The sequence below is a fragment of the Macaca fascicularis genome, chromosome 11 (assembly GCF_037993035.2).
Source record: "Macaca fascicularis isolate 582-1 chromosome 11, T2T-MFA8v1.1".
Taxonomy (NCBI): Eukaryota; Metazoa; Chordata; class Mammalia; order Primates; family Cercopithecidae; genus Macaca; species Macaca fascicularis.
In genome coordinates this window covers 93,339,717-93,362,418 of record NC_088385.1, presented here as the reverse complement: position 1 = coordinate 93,362,418, position 22,702 = coordinate 93,339,717, and the positions used below count along the sequence as shown (strand labels likewise).

Here is a 22,702-nt window from a genome sequence, read left to right as displayed (position 1 = left end):
GTCTCAATGTATCACAGCTCCGAATATGTTATAATAATTCACTAAATGCCTATTTTCCAATTGAAATCACCAAGCTAAATCACACAAACCTCTTTTAAAGAAAAATATTAGATATATTGTTTTTTAAAAAAAGTTGTTTGGATGTAGCTGAACATCAGAAGGTTCTCTAGTTAAGAATTTCAACTCCTTATCCTTTGAGTCCTAGTTATATCATGTGTATAATGGAGAATAATAATGCTGTTTTCACTGTTCTAATAAAATAACTAAACATGAAAATGTTAGTGGAAAATTTTATAAAGATAACTATTACATAATAATAAAGGATAATAGTTGACTGATACACACTATTTTAAAAAACAGTATAGGTCTTCTCCCCCCACCCTCTGACTCCCTAAGTAACATAATTAGGTTAATGAAATCTGTTGTTTTGAAAGACTAGTATATATCAACCTATAATCCTCTGAATTATATTGTCATAAGTTATCATTTTTTTGAGATTTCTACAATCATAAATTGTTGCACAAAATTGTTTGTTGCACTTGCTTAATTTGTATACATGATGGAAAATAAGATGCCAGATATAAAAATGCAAAAAGAAAAAATCTCTCTATCCAGTTAATTCATATTTTTCATTGTGGTACTGCTGATAACACTTAACCAGGCTTTAAACCCATGGGAAGCAAGGCAAAGATTATATAATCACATAGTTGTAAGATCAATGTATTGCTTAGATCATTATAAAGAGTGGCACAAATTGAGACTATTTTTATTGAGAATTAATTTTTGATGTAGTGTTCATATTCATTTGATAAGAAGAATATACCACTTGTAGTTATAATGAGTTAATGCTTCCAGAAACATTGAATGTGTAAAAATTTTAAAAAGTCAATGCTTTGTGACCTCTTTATTGCACCCATAAAATTTAAGGATGTGATTGTATCTGGGCCACTTTGAAGGTTTAGGCAAAGAAACCATGGAATATTTAATGGACTTAGAAATGCAGCACATTTGGTCTCAGACTCTGGGGTATGTTGGAGGCATTATTGATGTGGGTGTTTTGCAAAGCAGAGATATAGAATGTTCATTTGAGTTTTATCAAATAGTAAATGAAAGAGACTTAATAACACTGATATCTCATTAGTACATTAATATTGGCCTGATTATTGTTAAATTTAAAAATAAAGACATATAGGTGCTAAGTAAATTTATGTACCAGACAATATCATCTTGATTTATAATTGTGTGTATATTTTTAATCTTAGAGTACACTTTCAGACATAGTAATAGAACAGATACTCACAAATGCATGCTTTCTTTAAAACTATTAATCTCAGTATCGAGCAGACAAACCAAACAGCTTGTATTGAAAGTAGAAATGTAATTGGCCTGTTTGGAGAAAGTCTACTAGAGTAACAGTCACGAGATTCAACATGCAAGTGCCATCATGATGAATGTTTACAACACCTTTTTGAGAGCCAATTATACTGTTTTTTTGTGTGTGTGCAGGAACTGGGGATCAGCCAGATCACTTGTATGCACAAAGCTGCTGTGGATCTGTCTTTCAAACAAGAGCTGCAGAAAACGCTATAGCAAGATTGAAGCTTTATCCACTCTGGTAAGAGAAGCTTTCTTTTCCTTTGCTATGGTGAGAGTTTGATAAGAAATCTTTTTAAACCGTAATGTGGTCAGGGAAAGGAGACTCTGTTATATAAGTCAGAAAATGTTTTTTCTTTGAAATATTTTTTTCACTATGCTTTGTGCCTTTATGTTATAGCAAGATAAAACTGAAACACTAAGTCATATTGCACATGTTAAATTTGTATTGGACATAGGGGAGTCTTAAACTACTCTTCTGTTGAGTGAAATGTGAGGTCATTTTATGTTCATACTGTAGATCTCCTGGACAGCACGAAGTGAAGAAAGATTGGTATTCTAATACCATGGCTGAGAGTGAATCTTGTGTTTAACTTTTCCCCTGACCAATGGTGTTATTAATTCCCAGGAGCTCACCACCACCAAACTCGGCCTTTGGATTCACTTGCATATTTTTTTGACCACTCTAATCTCTTTCTATATTTAAAATTGGAAAAGCTGGGGATTATTCTGGATGAGTTTATTTGAATAGTTTTCTCACTTTAGCTCTAAAGACTGTAACTGTGCACATATATACAAAGTACAAAATTTTGTTTTTCATGTAATTTCTTCAGCCTGTAATGTGCTTCAACATTTGTTTGAGAATCTCTACGTATTATAAACTATCTGAATTCATATCAGTCTAAAATGACAATAAATATTGAGAGCATATACAAGTATATAAATATGTACATGTATATAAGTAACATTTGACATGAAAATTAATTTTAGATAATTACACATTTGCATATTAAAGCAATGTAATCCCTATGGAAATTTATAGCTTTTAATTTTCATTTATATGACCCTTCCTTTTCATTTTCTTGGTAAACTTTAGTTCAGAAAACAATAACATAAATATCAAAAAGACTTTATAACGAAACAGCTACATTTGAAGATACATTACTTTTTAAATAAACTTGTATGATTCAGATTTTATTCTTTTTAAGTTGCTCAGTTACATCCATGTTTTAATTTATACATACATCTATGAAATTTAAATACGATTATTTTCAGGAGTTTACACCAGGATAGGCTTCCAGGCTTCAAAGTTACAAGCAGCTTGCCATGTCTGTCTAATAGGTTGCAATAAAAATTCATGCTTATCTGATAACTTCAATAGGTATTTATTGATTATGTACATTGCTGAAAGCTTCGAGGAGAGGAAATAAGTAGCTTAACTAAATGAAACATAACATCTGTATAGATTTAATGAGGATTTAACATATATGCATAAAAATAACAAATTCATAGTGAAGGTTTGGCTAAGGACAAATAGTAAAGTCAGGAGGAGTCAGTAATGACAATGAATACAATGAGACTTATTTTTTCAGATGTAAAAAATAATTCTATGCTTTAATGCACAAGCTTACAAAACTTTAGCAATGCCATTTTCCCCTTGTTCTGCCCTCATTTAAATTATGCATGCATTCAATTCAACCCATTTGAAATCTTTACCTGTTTACCTTGCACTGAAAGAAATACAGACAGTCTTGCCTCCGAAAGAGATTCTAGTTTAAAGGAGAGCTAAGGGAAATAAGTCAGTAACTATGTTACCATGAATCCATGTAGTAAAAAAAAAAAAAAAAAAAAAAAAAAAAAAAAAAGTATTTGCTTTAAATTTCTGTGGTTTCTGCACTCTTAAAGACTCTTGTTGCTATAGGCACATGCAGCAAGCAACAACATAAAGTATCAATTCCCTTAGTGTATATCTTTCCAACTTTTAAGTGAATCTCAGACAGAAAAAAAATCCTTCTAGGGTAAGAACCACATTTAATGGTATATATACGTGTGTGTGTGTGTATGTATGCACACACATATATAGTTATATCATTATATATATATAGTTATAAATATATGTGTGTGTGTTTTTTTTCTTTTCATTGTTATCTTCACATTTAGGAACTACAATTGTTAACATACACACACATGCTTTAGTTTGGAAGATAGGAAAGAGAAGCGAGTATAGCATCTCTACCCCCCTGATGAGTTTGGCACAGCAGGATATCCTACCATTTTCTACTTTCGTGCCTTTGCTTTTGCTATTCATCTTGAGAACGCTGCTTTTTCTACTGTCTCTTGTCTACGTTCTACCTGAACTATATGGCTCAGACTAGAGGCTGCTTTATATGAAGATATCTTCCTGTCAAGCCTCATACCCACTCCAGGGAAAATGATTTATTTCATTTGGGAATTTTCTTATAACTTCGATTTTATGAAACAAAAAGTTTACAAATAGGATGCAAATTCATTGCTTTCTAATTGTAAACAAAATGAGACAGTTTTGTTATACTTTCTTTCCTTTTAGATATATTTTAAGAAATCTGCTTTTTAGAGAGATATTTTGTAGAAAAAAATTTATTACTCTTCAAATTTTCTTTGCTTCGTTCATTCTCCTTTTCTTATAGTTGATAAAGTTGCTTTCCATTTCACTGAGAAGATACAGATCATTTAATGGGTTCCCCTGTGTTCTTTTGCCTCCAAATCTACAAAGCTTACCTCCCAATCTGCCCTCATACTGCTCTTCTTTCGTTTATTTATAATGGGAAGAAGTATCCCAACTTTCATTACCCCAACTTCCATCTCTTCTACTTGTGACTTCTCAGGTATACTCCTCTGCCTGATAAATATTTTTATTCCAAATATTTACCTCTATTTTCTCCATGAAGTTGTTCCCATTAAACACCTCTTGATATTTACTACACATCTCTACCAATATTTGGCTGGGACTACATACCCTCTCTAAATACCATCCATGTATCTGCTACTTCACAAAAACATCCAAAATGGTTTTTTGTTGTTGTTGTTTTGTTTTTTTTCCAGATACCATTTCCATATCTTTGCCTTCATTTTTCTTTAAATTTGCACAATCCTCGTGATTCTTCCAAATTTTCTGAGGTAGTTACATTATTTTCTTGTTGCTAAGTCCACTCAGTTTTCTTGGTTTCCTACCAGTATTTAAGAGGTGACTATTCAATTCCTTTTGAGATAGTTTTCCCTTTACCTCCTTAACACTCTCCTATTTTTTTTTTTCTTTTCTCTTTCTGTTTCTTTGGTAGCTTTTTCTTCGAGTGGAGTACACTTTTAAGCGTTCCTCAGGACACAATAATGAACCTAATACTTCCTCTCTCTCTCTCTCTCTCTCTGTCTCGCTCTTTCCTCTTCTCTCTATAGTCTTTATTTCTATAGTTATTTAAAATATCAGCAGTCTTACAGCATAACCCTATAGCATGTATCAATTGTTGGATGCATTCCTTGATTCCATGTGGATACAGATGAAACTTTTTAGTGTACAATGGTGCAAAGGTAATACGTATTCAATAGAAAGTGGTATGATACCCTCTTGAAGTGCAGGGTAGCAGCAGCAAGCTGCAGCTCCCAGTCAGTCACTCAATCATGATGGGAAATAATCGATACTCTACAGTATACTGTGTTGCCAGACAAGTTTGCCCAACTGTAGGCTAACAGAGGCATTCTGAGAACATTTATGATAGGTGAGGCTAAGCTATGATGTTCAGTTGGTTCAGTATGTTAAGTGCATTTTTAACTTATAGCATTTTTAACTTATAATGGGTTTATTGGAAAACAACACCATTGTAAATGGAGGACCATCAGTATACTTGTCAAGGGAGATTTGGGGTCAAGCAGTGAAAACACCCTCTCTCCTGGAAATATATTTGCTTAGGTTTTACCATGTTTTTATTTTGATGTGTCCCTAGCACTCTAAGATGCTTTCCAGGAAGCCCACTCTGTCCTTACCTCACAGGGAGCTCTAAGGAAAATGGTATGGTTAAACCACTCAGATCCAAATAGAACCAAAGAAAAGAGGCAGAGACCATAGTAACAAGAGTGGATCATGGTGGGACCTCTGTGTTCCTGCTAGCTGTGGTGCCCAATTGCAGATACCAGTCAGCCTCATAGCCAACATGCAGTACAGAGTAAGGTGTCTTCAAAAGCATGATGAAAAGTTTCACCTAGTTTGAGTCCCTATATGCTTTTTAACTCACCCCACCTCGGGGACCACCCCAACAATTCTGCCTAAGCAAGGACATGCCCATCTCCTCCCTTTTTGAAGAAATGAAGGGGCTAGACCAACTAAACTTGGCAACTTAACAAGCAGCAGCTTTACTCAGCCAAGAAACACTCCTAGTGACTTTGCCCAGGCAAGGAACTTCCCAATTCTGTGAATTTTAAAGAAGCAAATGAGCTAAACCTACTTAACCCAGAAAATCATGTAGTATCTTCACTCCACATATAAGCCCTCCCGAGGAGTCCATCCAAATAAGAAGACTTCCATCTTCATGCATCTCAGAAAATTATAGGGTCTAGATCTGCTAGGGATGATGTTGGGAGTTCCCAAATCCTCTCAACATAGCCAAAAAACCACTTCATGGCTCCACATTCACAGGGAGGACATCCTTAATTGTGTATTTCTAAGGACCATAGCCTCTGGATCCACCTGTCCAGAGTAGTGACTCCACCTAACCTTGGAGTCCAGCCTCCAGCCCTGCCCAACTTCAGGTCACCAATAACATAATTGACTGACCAGAGTACATATCTTGTGACTGACCTCAAAATCCATCACAGTACTCACCCAGCAACTCCACTTTATAGTCAAACAAAGCCAGTGTTCCCATAGGACATCAGAGTCCAAAGAGCAACCCCACCCAAAGTCAATGGCGCACTAACTAGAGATCTCATGGAAAGCTCTGCCTCCCCAAGGAGGTCACCAGCTAGCTTTTCCAAAATCAGAGGCTAGATTAAATAATGCATGTGTATCCCTGCCAGAGAACACCTGTAAAGGCCAAGAAAGGGGCTATTCCCTCAAATGCGCAGACAACATAAGGACACAGGATTATGAAGAATCAAGGAATCATGACACCTCCAAAAGAAGCTAATAAAGCTTCAATAATGAACCCTAAAGAAATAGAGATCTAGAAATTGGTAGCAGATAAATCAAAATAATACTAAAAAAGATGTTCCATGAAGTACCAGAAAATATGAATATAAAATTTAGTAAAATTTGAAAAAATATACAAAATTGCAAGAAGTTAGACAAATAGAAACAATAGGAAAGAACCAGACAGAAATCTTAGAGATGAAGAATATAGTGACTGAAATGAAAAATTCAATAGAAAAGTGGAGCAGAAAGATAAAGGAATATAGTTTACAGTAATTATGGGACACCATCAAGAGATTAAACTTTCAGAAAGATATAAATGATAATAAAGGCAATAAAACATATTTAAAGAAATAATGGTTAAAAACTTTTCTTGTCTGGGATAGATGCCAATAACCAGATACAGAAAGAATGAAGGTCTTCAATCAAATTCAACCCAAAGAGAAGCACAACTAGGCATATAATAACGAAACAATCAAAAATCAAAGACAAGAAAAACTTCTGAGGACAACTGATAAGAAACACATCATATATGAAAGAGTATGAATATTACTATCAGATACTATCAGAATAATATCTCAACGGAAAGTCTTCAGGCCAAGAGAGAGTGGAATCATGTAGTCAGATTTCTGAAAGAGAAAAACAAAAACAAAAGCATACCAACCATAAATATTTTATTCATCCAGACGGAAAATCAGCAAGGAAACACTGGACTTGAACAACATTTTATATTTAATGGACCTAACAGAGATAAACAAAATATTTCATCCAACCACAACAGTATATACATTCTACTCAAGCACACACAAAAAAACATTTTTCAGAATAGATCACATGCTAAGGTGCAAAGCAAGTCTCAGCAAATTTTTAAAAATATAAATTATATCAAATATATTTTCTAAACACAATTGTTTGAAACAAAATTCATAACAGAAGTAATTTTAGAAAATTCACAAATATATGGAAATTAAGCAACATGATCCTGAACAACCAAAAGGTCATTGAAGCAATTAAAATGAAAATTTTTTAAAAGTCTTGAGACAAACACAAATGGAAACACAGCACATTAAATCTATGTGATACAGCAAAAGCAGTTCTAATAGCAAAGTTCTTGCAATAGGTACCTACAACAAAAAAAAGAAGAAAAATATCTCAAATAAACCACGTAATATTATACCTTAAGGAACTATTAATAGAAAAAGAACAAACTAGGCCCAAAGTTAGCATATGGGAAAAAATAATAAAGAGTGAATTAGAAAAGAAAATGAAATAAAGACTAGAAAAACAGCGTAAGAGATAAAAAAAAGGAACTCATTTTTTGAAAAGAAACAAAATTGTCAAACTTTAGCTAGAATAACTAAAAAAGACAGAACATTCAAATAAAATCAGAAATGAAAAAGTAGACATTATAACAGGTACCACAGAAATAAAAAGGATATAAGAAGATACTATTGACAATTGTATGCCAAAAAATTGGATATTGTATAAGAAATGGATAAATTCCTAGACACATACAACCTACCAGGACTGAATCATTAGTAAACAGAAAATCTGAACAAACTATTAACAAGGGAATATAATAAGAAAAGGTCTCCCACCAAGAAAAGACCAGGACCTTATGCCCTAACAGCTGAATTCTATCAAACATTTAAAGAAAGCAGATACCAATCCTCAAACTCTTTCAAAAAGTCAAAGAGGAGAGACTGGGAGTGGTAGCTCATGTCTGTAATCCCAACACTTTTGGAGGCCGAGGTAAGCAGATCACATGACAAAAAGCCTTTTCAAAAAAAAAAAAAAACACAAAAATTAGCCTGGCATGGTGGCACATGCCTGTAGTGTCAGGTACTGAGCCCCGCTTTTCAGAGATTCTTTTCTATTATGCTCTGCAATCTTGCTCTCTGTAGATACATGGTTAAGAATGAGTACATTAGGATCAGAGAGGCTTAGTTCAAACCCTACTTATATTACTTGCCAGTTGTTAGGAACTTGAGCAATTAGACTGTACACTCTGCATTTCCTCATCTTTAGCATGGAGATAATAACATCTATTTTATATAATTAAATGAAATAATCTAAATAAATAATTCGATCTTAAAATGTATGTAATATCTGCATTGTTTATTCCTATAATCTGATATTTTAATTTGAGACAATGATTTTATATAATATTAGCTTTTTTTTTTTTTTTTGGTTGTTGTTGTGGTTTCGTTGTTGTTGTTTTTGAAATTGAGTCTCGCTCTGTCTCCCAGGCTGGAGTGCAGGGGCGCGATCTCAGCTCACAGTAACCTCTGCCTCCTGGGTTCAAGCGATTCTCCTGCCTCAGCTTCCTGAGTAACTGGGACTACAGGCACCTGACACCATGCCCGGCTAATTTTGTGTATTTTTAGTAGAGAAGGGGTTTCACTGTGTTAGCCAGGATGGTCTCGATCTCCTGACCTCGTGATCCGCCCGCCTCAGCCTCCCAAAGTGCTGGAATAACAGGCATGAGCCACCGCGCCCAGCCTATATTAGCTTTTAAATATTCCATGTGAATGGAAATGTTCACCTTTTATGACATTTTAGAGAACATATGGCAATGATATACTTCATTTCCACAAGTATAAATGGAATGGAGTTTCTTTTTTGGGAAAACTAAGAATGTGACTACTAAGGATGTGAAAGCTTATCTTCCTGAATGGATAAGAGGGTGTGTGCATATGTGCATGTGTGTGCGAGAGTGTTTGTGTCTGTGTGTGTAAGGTGGATGGGAGAATGAAATAATTCTATAATTTAATCAAAATTATGATTCATTAAGTACAGAAGCATGATATTATTAACTTTTCCTTTTGAAAAAATGAAAAGTGAAAATATATAATTATAATATTTATAATTATCTTAATTAAAATTGTTAGCACATTTCAAACTCTATTAATGTAGCATTATAATATAATGCATAATACTCTCTACCTCTCCAGTAATTAGATAGTCAAAGTCAGAGCAACAGTACTATGAAATACATGTCCATTTATGTGTAAATGTAGAATGGAAGCTTCAAAGCTGCCCACTAAAGGTAGTAGGACTTTCGGGAAACACACACTTTTCCCTCCAAGAAGCATATAGAGCAAACCTATAACAATAGTATCCCAAACCTGTGATGGCCTTTCTTTCACCAATACCTCCTTCTCTTGTTAACTGACATTAATAAGGCATGGACACTTAAATAGGACAATGGTGTAAGAGGGTCTGAGCAGGATACTTAGATGTGATTTCTCTTTTTATCTTGAACTTGTAGTCATGCCTTTATATAGCACTGAATGGAGTATGCATTTGGAGCAGAGGCTTTGAATCAATCTACCTGGGTTCCAGAAACATTTCTGCTGCAGGTTAGCTGAATTAGCCTGAGCAATTGCCTCACGTCCCTAAGCCTTTGTTTCCTTATTTGTATAAGGTGAATGATACTTTATTATACATATGATTGTTATTTTTTATATGTGAAAATAACTGAGAAGATAAATGTGTTTATTATAGTGTCTTGTGCCTTATAAATGATCAGTATATGATAATTATAATTTTACTCTTATAGTTCACCGTCTACTCTTCTCAATATCTAGTAATAAGGCAGAAAACTTGTGAGCCAATCGGTAAACGAATGGCAGTGTAAGGTTTTCCATTTTCTTGAGTTAAAAGTACACACTAATACTCTAAGGACATTGCTGAAATAGATTTTACCCAGAGAGTCAATGACTGATGGACCACACATTCAGAGGAGACTTGTTAAGGGGCAGATGCCGTAGTATACTACCTATTTGGATGACTGCAAAATAAATTGTATCCTTCTAACATAGTTTTTAAGTGAAATATACTCAGATATTTAAATATGTATATTGCATTAACATAGTTTGCTTCTATCATAAAAAGAGGAAAACTTTTTAATTTTTAGTTTATTGAGATAAAATATATCATGAGCATACTCTGGACTGGAGTATGTGATTATTAATATTGGCATAAATTATTTTAATTATTAATTTTATTAAAATACTATTTAAATATTAAAAGACAGTAAGTCATTTGCAAATTAAAAGAAATAATCAGAATGAGTTTTTAGTTATACAAATATAAGTTAATATCCATTCATTCATCTTGGAAATACCCAAGATATTGGTAAAGTTATATGCATGCAATATTTCAGTCTTCTCATTGGAAAGGGATCATCATGTAATTTGCTTTGCTGGCTGGTGCAAGATTTTGACTGGTGCAAGATTTTGGAGCCAAAGGCATTAGAAAATGTTCTCAATACTATCTGAAGCTTAACAGTGCTAGGATGCAAGTAGTCAAATGGAGGTATGATACGTATAACCGTATGGTAATTTGTTTTTTCCTTGCTATAAAGATACTACTGGAGACTGCGTAATTTATTAATAAAACAAGTTTAATTGACTGACAGTTCTGGATGGCTGCAGAGGCCTCAGGAAACTTACAATTATGGCAGAAAGTGAAGGAGTAGCAAGGTACGTCTTACGTGTTGGCAGGAGAGAGAGAACAAGAGAGCAAGAGCGAGGAAGTGCTACACTTTTAAACTATCAGATCTCGTGAGAACTCACTCACTATCACGGGAACATCACGGGGTAAACACCTCCCATGATCCAATCACTTCCCACCAGGTCCCTCCCTCAATACGTGGGGATTACAATTAGAGATGAGGTTTGGGTGGGGACACAGAGCCAAACCATATTAAACAGTTTTGAAAATATCAAGTCAGTGTATTTCTCATTCTCCTTAAATTATGATGAAAGACTGCATAGTGTAATGTTCAGAGCAAGAAATCTGGAGCCACCACGTTGCTGCCTAGGCTTGAACTCAGATTCTATCACTTAATGGGTATGGGAATTTGAATAAGGTACTTTATCTCACGCTAGACTTATTTTAAAATGTGGGGTCAGGCACGGTGACTCATGCCTGTTATCCCAGCAGTTTGGGAGGCTGAGGCAGGTGGATCATGAGGTTAGAAGATCAAGATCATCCTGGATAACATGGTGAAACCCTGTCTCTATTAAAAATACAAAAAAATTATACGGGCGTTGTGGCACGCACCTGTAGTCCCAGCTACATGGGAGGGTGAGGCAGGAGAATCGCTTGAACCCTGGAGGCGGAGGTTGCAGTGAACCGAGATATCCCACCACTGCACTCCAGTCTGGGTGTCAGAGCGAGACTCTGTCTAAAGTATATATATATACACACACACATATGTATACACGTACACACACACACACACACACACATATATATAATAGTACCTCCTTTATTGGGTTGTTATAAGAATTAATTGATTTAATCAATATGTTCTTAGAATAGTGTTTGGCATAAGAGATTAAGCTCTATATAAGTATTTATAATGCAGATGCTATTCATGCTGCCCAGTCATCCCCACTTAGGAATCAATGGATTTCATTACTTCAGAGGCTGGGGAGGTATTATTTAGAACAGTCACCCATTGCTCAGATCTGACTCTGAAACTAGTTTGGTGAGTGAATTGGTGGAATGGTACCTTTGAATCCTAACAGTTAAATATAATTTTTAAGAAGTATATAGCCAGCCGGGCGCGGTGGCTCAAGCCTGTAATCCCAGCACTTTGGGAGGCGGAGATGGGCGGATCACGAGGTCAGGAGATCGAAACCATCCTGGCTAACACGGTGAAACCGCGTCTCTACTAAAAAAATACAAAAAACTAGCTGGGCGAGGTGGCGGGCGCCTGTAGTCCCAGCTACTCGGGAGGCTGAGGCAGGAGAATGGCGTAAACCCGGGAGGCGGAGCTTGCAGTGAGCTGAGATCCGGCCACTGCACTCCAGCCTGGGGGACAGAGCGAGACTCTTGTCTCAAAAAAAAAAAAAGAAAAAAAAAAAAGAAAAAAGAAAAAGAAAGAAAAAAAAGTATATAGCCAACATTTTTTCATATCAAAAGAAAGGTAAGAAATTTTATTTCAGGCAAAAAAAGAACACTGAATAAAACATAAGAGAGGTTCTAACCAAATGGAGGAGGCATAGTGCACTCCCTGTGATGACTGGAAGAGTAGGGGACAAAAATCTAAAGAGAAGGCTAAACCTTTTAACAGCAACAATGCAACAATCAGCACTATTAAGATTCTTCTTTTACAGGTGACAAAATGGAGGTTTAAAGATGTTAATAGGTGGCTGCGATGATTCTGGAACCTAGGTTCTTCTAATTTTAAACACAATGCTTCTAATTTTTATTTCCTTCTATCAAAGTTTTTATTATATATGTTGGTTAACAAAGTTTAAACTATGAAGAGAGATCTCTCTTTAATTTGCATTCTTACATCCTTACACAAATAATCAGGCCTTTTCTGTGTGTGATTTGCTAACCTATACTAACAAAACTTAGTTTTGCAAATATTTCCAAGTGGAAGATTTTGTATCTCTCGAAAGCATAGTCACACCTATTTTCCCTATGTCCTACCCCTTTGAGGCTCCTTTTAAAAATATCTATCTTGTGTATGGCTCTAAATAGATGCATTTTTAAAAAAAGATCTTTATTTTTGCTTTCTCATTATTGACCAAGAGAGTGCCAATTCTAAAGTGAAGAATCACACTAATAGTTCCTTACATGTAAGACATTATGAATGGATAATAATGTAATGTAATGTTCAATACATTATGAATGGATATTTTACACATCAAGTTTTGGACTTTTCTGGTTTTTATTTTCAATTCTTTCTACTATGAGTCATTTCCAGTATCATTAAACTAAAATTATATTAAAATATAATTCAATTATTACACTATATGCCCTGTACACACACACATACATTCATACATGTACATGTGCTATACATGCAAACATTTGCACACAAACACTCAATAGAAGAAACTGTATAGTAGATAGTCAAAGTTTTAGTTGTTCTATCATAGAAAATTCCATTACTGTTGGTAAAATTGTAAACACTATTGTTACCTTATGTTTTCTGAGACTTCTTAGTTTTTTCTTTAGAGTACTCACATGCTAACATATTCCATAATTATATGTTAGATGACAATAATAGTATTGCTTCATAGATGTCAAAGTATTTAATATTTAATAGTGTTTTATTTAATGCACCCTGACTCTATGATGCAGTGAAATATATAAAGTTTTGATACAAATAGAAATTTTTTTTTAGTGTTACAACATTCAATAATTAAGTAATATAATAAAATTAAGAGTAATTTACATTCAAGCAAACAGTACAGGCAAAGAAAGAGTTGCAAAAGAAATCTCAGAAAACAGCTGATTTTCTAATTCTACTTGCATCTCTTTTGTGTCTGTGCTCAAAAAGCTCATTTTATTCTGATGTTTGTGCAGATTACTTTCTGCCCATTCTACATCTTTCTTCCTCCACTATACAACAAAATGAATAGGCGATAGCTCTCTGCACTTGACACTGGTGGGAAAGATTAGTAGGAATGTTGACTATGACATATCAGATATGTTAAGCCCTTGCTGGAGAGATGCAGTGCAGAAAAACTGATTTGTCATAGTAACCAAAATACTCTGGTTTTTTTTCCAGAATAAGATACAGCAATTTCAGAACAGTATATTGAAATGGAAACTAATTACCAGTACAATTACATTTTAAATTATTCTACAATATCTTTATTGAATTGTGTCACATTAGCTAGAATATTGACCCATGTTATTTTATGAAAAGGAAATAGAGGCCGGGCACGGTGGCTCACGCCTGTAATCCCAGCACTTTGGGAGGTTGAGGAGGGCGGATCACGAAGTCAGGAGATCGAGACCATCCTGGCTAACACGGTGAAACCCCCTCTCTACTAAAAATACAAAAAATTACAAAAACAAAATGACGGGCGCCGTCCGTAGTCTCAGCTACTTGGGAGGCTGAGGCGGGAGAATGTCGTAAACCCGGGAGGTGGAGCTTGCAGCGAGAGGAGATCGCGCCACTGAACTCCAGCCTGGGAGACAGAGCGAGACTATATTTTTTTATGTTATATATATATATATATATATATATATATATATATATATATATATTTTTTTTTTTTTTTTTTTTTTTTTTTTTGAGACGGAGTCTTGCTCTGTCACCCAGGCTGGAGTGCAGTGGCCAGATCTCAGCTCACTGCAAGCTCCTCCTCTCGGGTTCACGCCATTCTCCTGCCTCAGCCTCCCGTGTAGCTGGGACTACAGGCACCCGCCACTTCACCCGGCTGGTTTTTTGTATTTTTTAGTAGAGACGGGGTTTCACCGTATTAGCCAGGATGGTCTCGATCTCCTGACCTCGTGATCCACCCGTCTCGGCCTCCCAAAGTGCTGGGATTACAGGCTTGAGCCACCGCGCCCGGCCAATAAATTTTGTGATTCTTTTTAAATGTTATGATTCTTTTTAAATCAAAATTTAAATTGTAATTTAAATTCTTTTAAAATTCTTTGTAAATTTAATTTGAGATTCTTTTTAAATTTAAATCGCATAGGCATGAGAATTGATTTTAAAATGTCATTTCTTTGACACAGAAGTTGCATGTTGGCCATTAGATTTAGTCTACAGCACATTCTTACAACCAGAGATATTGGTTTGCTTTTGTTTTTATAAGCTATAGCAAATTTTAAGATGTCAAGGGTTGAAAAATGATAGTTTTCCAAATGCATGACTGTTTCAGCGTTATTGAAGTTATTTTAACTGATCTGTGAGTAAATTTTGAAAATAAATTAGTTTCTCGTGAGTGTATTTTTAATAATTAAGGCAACAATCCAGGACTTCTTATAGTTCCAAGGTTTTGAACAGTGGCTATATACTTGCTGACAGAATTTTGTACTTCAGTTAACCTTGTGTTTAAGCTAGGGTGAGAGAAGGAGTAAAGAAGGATAGGAGTGGTTAAAGGGTAGATTTGAGTAAAAAGGTTTTGGGATGGTTGAATATTTAATATTAATGCTATCTCCATTTTTTTTAGAGTTGTGTCCTCCTTGATTTTCATCATTCTGTCAATTTGTATCATTCTGTCTTATCTTTGAATAAAACCCCATTTCTAAGCCTAGATTCAAGGAAAACATATTTTGTAACAAACCACTAGTAAGTAACCTAGTTTCTCTGCCTAAACTGATTTTATCATACATTTAAGAAGTTGAGTATGACTCTTCAGAATGACTTACAAATGAAGACTTACAGTTTCTGCTTATGCTTCAAATTTATATACTTTTTATTTTCTTGACTATGTACTAGATACACGATATGTGGGACTTACATTTTTCTCTTTACATTTTACATTTGGTTTTTAATCCAAAGTTTTGTTTGTTCGTTTGAGACACAGTCTCTCTCTGTCGCCCAAGCTGGAGTGCAGTGGGGCGATCTCGGCTCACTGGAACTTCTGCCTCCTGGGTTTAAGCGATTCTTCTTCCTCAGTCTCCCTGAGTGGCTTTTATTATAGGCACCTGCCACCATGCCTGGCAAATTTTTGTATTTTTAGTAGAGAGGGGGTTTCACCATGTTGACAAGGCTGATCTTGAACTCCTGACCTCAAGTGATCCGCCTGCCTCGGCCTCCCAAAATCCTGGGACTACAAGTGTGAGCCATGGCACCCAGAGAATCCAAGGTCTTTTAAAAAACATAGGCTGCTTGGCAAATCATTAAATAGGGTTATTTGGGAAAAAGTATACCTCTGGAAAAAGACAGATTTTTGAGAACCAAAGGTATAAGCCTCAGTTTAATCAATCAATATGTAAAGAACAATGAATTTGATGAATGTACCATGCGCCTAACTTCTGCAAATCTAAATGTCACTTTACCAGCAAGGGGTAGAACAATTATCTGAACCATAGGTATAGCCTAAACAATTTTGTGTGTGTGTAATTTATTATCTGATCATTAATACTATTACATAGAAATGCTCAATTTTACTTCTATCCTGTAGAGACATTCAAAAGTCAGCAAAAGCCAGGACAAAGAAGATCCAAGTTTAAAGGTGTGTATTCTACTTTCCAAAGAGGCTACTCAAATTCTACCTCACATTAAAGTTTGATTGGTTCACAATGTCTCACTATATTTTATTACTCTAAAAGGAATTTTGAAATGTGAACCAATTTGAAAGGAATGCAGCATAACTTCTATAATTCAGATTTTACCAGAAAAATTATATATATATATATATATATATATATATATATAGAGAGAGAGAGAGAGAGAGAGAGAGAGAGAGAGAGAGAATATGTATTCTTGTTTTTTATGGCCAAACTGTTCGAGTAGCAGCTATATGGAACTGGATATATTTCTAAACTAAAGTTGTTTTAAACTATAATATTAGGAATCTTGGAATGAAAGTTGTTATACATCTCAAAGCAAAATGTGGTTTTTAAAGTACTATGAATTTTTATATGGTTTATTTCTTATGGAGCTGAACTGGTAGTATTTGCAATTCATCTCAGCAATGACTTCATATTATGAGCTGCTAAGATGTGGCCCAGCCTATTTTGTGGTACTATAAATATTGCAAATTTAGAGAACCAATGAATAGTCTTGCTACCTATGCATTAGCTTAAACAGTAAACACTTGCAAAATTTATTTTTAATATTTTTTTTTTAATTTTCTTTTTGAGACAGGATCTTGCTTTGTAGCCCAGACTGCAGTGTAGTGGCACAATCATAGTTCACTGCAGCCTTTAACTCCTGGGCTCACTTCCGCTTCAAGAGTAACTGGGGCTGCAGGCACATGCCAACATGCTTCGCTAATTTTTAAAAATCTTTCTTAGAGACAAAAGTTTTTGCCATGTTGCCCAGGGTGGTCTCAAACTCCTGGCGTCAAACAATTCCCTCACCCCACCCTCCCAAAGTGCTGGGATTATGAGTGTGAGCCACCACACCAGGCCTGTAAAAAGCATTTCTTTTTTTCAAAGTCTACATGAATAACTTAGAGTTTCAGAATCCTACTTAAACTGGTTATCTTTAAACAAATATATATATATATATATATATATATATATATATATATATAGGCTTTATTGCAATTCCTAAACTATGGGAAAGACAGTCATAGTTAAGCTATGTGTTAGTAGTGTTTTTTCCTATCTCTTTTTTCCTCACATTTGCTGCTGCACTTAACACATAACATACAAAATAACCTCTACCCATGCTTTTTTCTATGCCCTGATACAACTCCCTTAATACATAGGGTCAATATTAGCCTTCCTTCTGTAGTACTATGAAACACACCCTTCATAATATCACAAACACATTGATTCCTTGAGTGTTTAGGTCTCATTTTTCTTTTATTACCATCCCCTACAAGAAAATTTCAGGAAGTAAAATGGCCTTGTCCATTCATCTCCACTTGAGTACCAAAATATTACTATCTATTGCTCTATTTTTACTTCTTTTTTACTCCCTTCAGAAAATTTGTGTAAGACTAAAATGTCATGTTTTTATTCTTCTGGTCCCCTTTCAGAATTCAGAATAGGCCTCTTAATTTATTCCTTGATTTAGGAAGCTGGAAAACTCACTGAGTTGCAAAATTGGTAATATTAATTTGTATAATATTCAAATTTAAATTATCTATGTGATATATATTTATATATAATTTAAAATTTATATATGTATAGATATATGTACATATATATGTATGTATATCTCAAAGAGGCTGAAATAAAACTAAGTTTCTTTGTTCATTTTTAATATTACTGGTTAAAGTCCTTGGAATTAGTGTTTTGGATAAAGGACTTTCAGCAGAAAGTTTTAACAGATCTGTAAGGTTGAAGAAATTATCTTAAGTATGAGAAATCCTAAAATTTTATTAAATTCTATATTAATAACCTCATATTTAGGTAATAATTATATAACAGATCATGAACTTTTAAAAGTTGGAGGGAGAAATAATGTTATATTTTTCCCTCATGAATGCATTTGATTGAAACACACTATATAGATGAAATTTTGGAAAAGATTTTGTTTTGCTGTTCTGTAACAGAAATGTTTTGCAATAACCATAATAACTCTTTAAACTAGAGAAAGGTCTGAAAGTTGTGAGTGACACAAAAATATGAGCATTTTTTCTAGGAAATAATTTCAGCAGAATATTTGACCTCAACTTTCCACCATTATTTTTACAATGACATAAGTGATTTCTTGGCAAAATCCAATCAACTCTCTTCAGTTTTCTTTCCTTCCCTAGCTAGTTATATTTGCAATTTCTTTAATACTCTTTCTTCCATCTACTCACATGATGCTTTACTCTTTTTAAACTTTGTTTCTCCTTATTGGTCCTCCTTGCAATTAGTTGCTGATGAGCTCAATTCTTTGCAATATTCTCTAAATACTAATTTATACTTTCACTTATTCACTTTTTCAACAAAAATGAATACTTATTCATTACCTCTTTTTATTTATTTATTTATTTATTTATTTATTTATTTATTTAGATGGAGTCTCACTCTGTTGCCCAGGCTAGACTGCAGTGGCAGGATCTTGGCCCACTGCAAACTCCACTTCCTGGTTCAAAAGATTCTCCTGCCGCAGCCTCCTGAGTAGCTGAGATTACAAGCATGCTCCATCATGCCTGTATTTTTAGTAGAGACAGAGTTTCACCATGTTAGTCAGGTTGGTTTCAAACTCCTGACCTCAGGTGATTTGCCCTCTCAAAGTGTTGGGATTACAGGCATGAGCCACTGCACCCAGCCCCTATTACCTCTTACGTGTTAAAAACTCAGGCCATCCATCAACCACCAGACTTATGTTTATATGAATGATTCACAAATCATATGCTCTAATCATTCAGTCTACCTCCAGTTAGTCATGAGTAGCATTTGAAATGAGAATATTAAAATTGTAGAGTATTTTATCAATAGCCCTTTTAAATGGCTTTTATTTTTCAATAGCTGAAAAAAGTTTGTGCAAATAATGTATACTCTTTGAATACGTATTTACAAAATGTATTCAAATAATATACTTATTAACCATAAAAGTTTTGGAATGCGATAGGACTCCAGTCTTGTCTCCACCATTTCTTAGTTGTCTAATGTTGAGCAAGAAACTCAGTTTATAAGGAACAATTTTTTCATTGACAAATGAGCATAGTAATTGTAGCTACTTTGTAGTTTTGCTTATTTTTTTGGCTTTTGATAATTAAATTAGTACATGTAAAGCATCTGAAAATAAGCACTAATTAAATCTAAGGTCTTATTATTATCATCATCATCACCATTAATATTCTTATTAAAATAAAGTATTTATCTTTTCTTCGTCCCTGCAGTATACATAATGTATGGTGGCAATAAAATTTCCTGTTGTAAATACTGCCTATAAATACATCTCATTCAATTAATTTAAGTGCATAAAAATTTAAATATTAAGCCAGTCATTTATGTCAAGCATTTAGAAGTCAAAAATATATACAGGTACCCACATTCACAGTCAGGGTGAATGTTTAATTCTAATATATTTTGTTTAATGTATATAAATTCTAATTTTATTAAATTACTATTATACTAAAGCAGATAAATAGAATTACTAGTTGTATGTGCTTTGTTTGGGATAGAAAATGCAATTAAATTTCCATCAATAGATTTTTCAACATTTAAGCATATAACATGATTACTTATGTTTTTACTTTATTTTAACAAGGTATACTTTAGCCTAAAAGAGTATCAAAAATTTAAATTCTTTCAACACTGAAGAACACTGTGGTCATTCTATTGGTCATTGTGGTCATTTTATTTAATATAAAACATTAAAATATTTTAAGATTTCAGTGTGCAAATGATTGCTCAATCCATTTATCTATATTCTTATCATATATCTCATAAACCAACCAATTTTGAAAAAAAAAAAAATAAAATATTAAACTAGTTAGTTGTCTCTGCATTCTAAAAACCAGTTGACCAATGCAGACTGTTGGTGATAATTTTTATTGGCTGTATTAGTTTCCTAGTGCTGTTGTAACAACATACCATAAATTAGATGTATTGGGGGAAGCCAGCCCCCAATATTTCAATGTAGGTTCTTTTCTATTTTCCCTAAGTGTCAGCTAGTCTGAGAAATAAAGGGAAAGAGTACAAAAGAGAGAAATTTTAAAGCTGGGAGTCTGGGTGAGACATCACATGTCAGCAGGTTCTGTGATGCCCCCTGAGCCGTAAAACCAGCAAGTTGTTAGAAGCAATTTTCAAAGGGGAGGGAGTCTTTGAATAGGGTGTGGGTCACAGAGATCACATGCTTCAAGGGTGACAAAAGATCAAAAGGCAGAAGGTCAGGGCGAGATCACAAGGTCAGGGTGAAACTAGAATTACTAATGAAGTTCCATGTCCCACTGTGCACACATCGTCATTGATAAACATCTTAACAAGGTTCAAGAGCAGAGAACTGGTCCAACTAGAATTCGTCAGGCTGGAATGTCCTAATCCCAGCAAGCCTGGGGGTGCTGCAGGAGGCCAGGGCGTATTTCATCCCTTATCTGCAACTACATAAGGCAGACACCCCCAGAGCAGCCATTTTAGAGGCCCCCCGGGAATGCATTCATTTCTCAGGGCTGTTTATTATTAATATTCCTTACTGGGGAAAGAGTTCAGCAATATTTCTTTTACCCATTTTTGGTAATAAGAGAAATATGGCTCTGTCCTACCCAGCCCACAGGCAGCCAGACTTTAAGGTTATCTCCCTTGTTCCCTGAAAATCGCTGTTATCCTGTTCTTAAGGTGCCCAGATTTCATATTGTTCAAACACACGTGCTTTACGAACAATTTGTGCAGTTAACACAATCATCACAGGGTCCTGGGGCAACATACATCCTCAGTTTACCAAGATGATGGGATTAAGAGATTAAAGACAGGCATAGGAAATTATAAAAGTATTAATTTGGAGAACTAAAAAATGTCCATGAAATCTTCACAATTTATGTTATTCTGTCATGGCTTCAGCAGGTTCCCCCACTTGGGATCCCTGACTTCCCGCAACAAGATGGCTTAAAAAAATAGAAATTTATTGTCTCATGGTTCTGGAGGCAAAAAAAGTCTGAAAGCAAAGTGGTGGCAGGACCATGTTTCTTTTGCAACCTGTAGGAAATAATCTTTCTTTGCCTTTTCTGGCTTCTGAATTCATATTAAATTAAGGCCCAGCCCAATGACATCATCTTAACTTGATTACATCTGCAATGAAGACCCTAATGCCAAATAAGGTTATAGCCATAGACACCAAAGGTTAAGACACCAACATATCTTTTGAGTGACATAATTCAACTCATAACATTGAGCATGTGTTTCTTGTTTGGTCCTTTTCCTAATTTTTCACAACTTCTTCCTGGCTACACTTCCTTGTGTGTTCATCCAAAACCCACAAGTTCTATATCAAGTGCCATTTCCATTATACTCCTACTTATTTGTTCCTGTTATTCTGCAGGATCTAATCTAGTTACTCTCTTGCACTTTAATCTAGCCAAATGCAACCATATAGTCTCGAAACATTTTTGAAACGAATAAGATTGCTGCCAATATCCAGGTGTAGTGTCAATCCTGAACTGGATTACCAGTGCCTCTCATCAATATTTCTTAATGTCACAGCTATTCTGTCTTCTGTTTTGTATGACAGTCATTTACAAATCTCTAGCATTCTGTCTAAAAGTCCCTTACAACTTTAATATAAACCTGATTCATAATTAAATCAAATACTGATTTATAAAGAAAAATTTTTATCTCAGAATGTAAATTTTTCCATCCCACACTTAATTTATTCTGAAAAGCTTATCACATTTTTTTTTTCCATCTCAGCCAGAAAACATGATCCTTCACTTGAATAAGAAATATTTCCAACAGATTTAGCATATTGTCTACTCTTTCTTAGTTATCTTGACTTAGTTAACTAATATTTCTTCTTTTGATCAATTTTCAATCTCTGTCTCTATTAGATTTTTGGTCTATTATATACAAATGTGTACACATATCCCTCTATACAAAAATGTTCAAAATGCATTTTATATAAGCCTATTTTCCCCTCTAAATAGCATTTCATGACATTCTCTTTCTAGGCTTATTATTCCTTTTAGAGTCATCCTCACCTGGTTATATTTCCTGAAATCTTTTTTGTGTAATTAGAGTTTTTCCTCCAGTAATCCATTGTAACTGCCATGTCAAAGATTGTTAATGATCAACATTTGCTTACAGTTGAACACAAATTAAAATAGGTTTTTTATTTGTTATATGGACATACCC

At 34.5% G+C, this 22,702-nt stretch overlaps 1 protein-coding gene across 5 annotated transcripts in view; it reads left to right on the top strand.

The window, feature by feature from the left end:
• The window catches only part of MGAT4C (MGAT4 family member C), a 914,262-nt gene that overhangs the window by 424,819 nt on the left and 466,741 nt on the right, over positions 1 to 22,702 (top strand). For all 5 annotated transcript variants that reach the window (XM_074005926.1, XM_065524639.2, XM_045365671.3 and 2 more), the window contains one exon: positions 1,507 to 1,615. The gene's annotated coding sequence lies outside the window, so the exon portion shown is untranslated. The remainder of the gene's footprint in view (positions 1 to 1,506; positions 1,616 to 22,702) is intronic.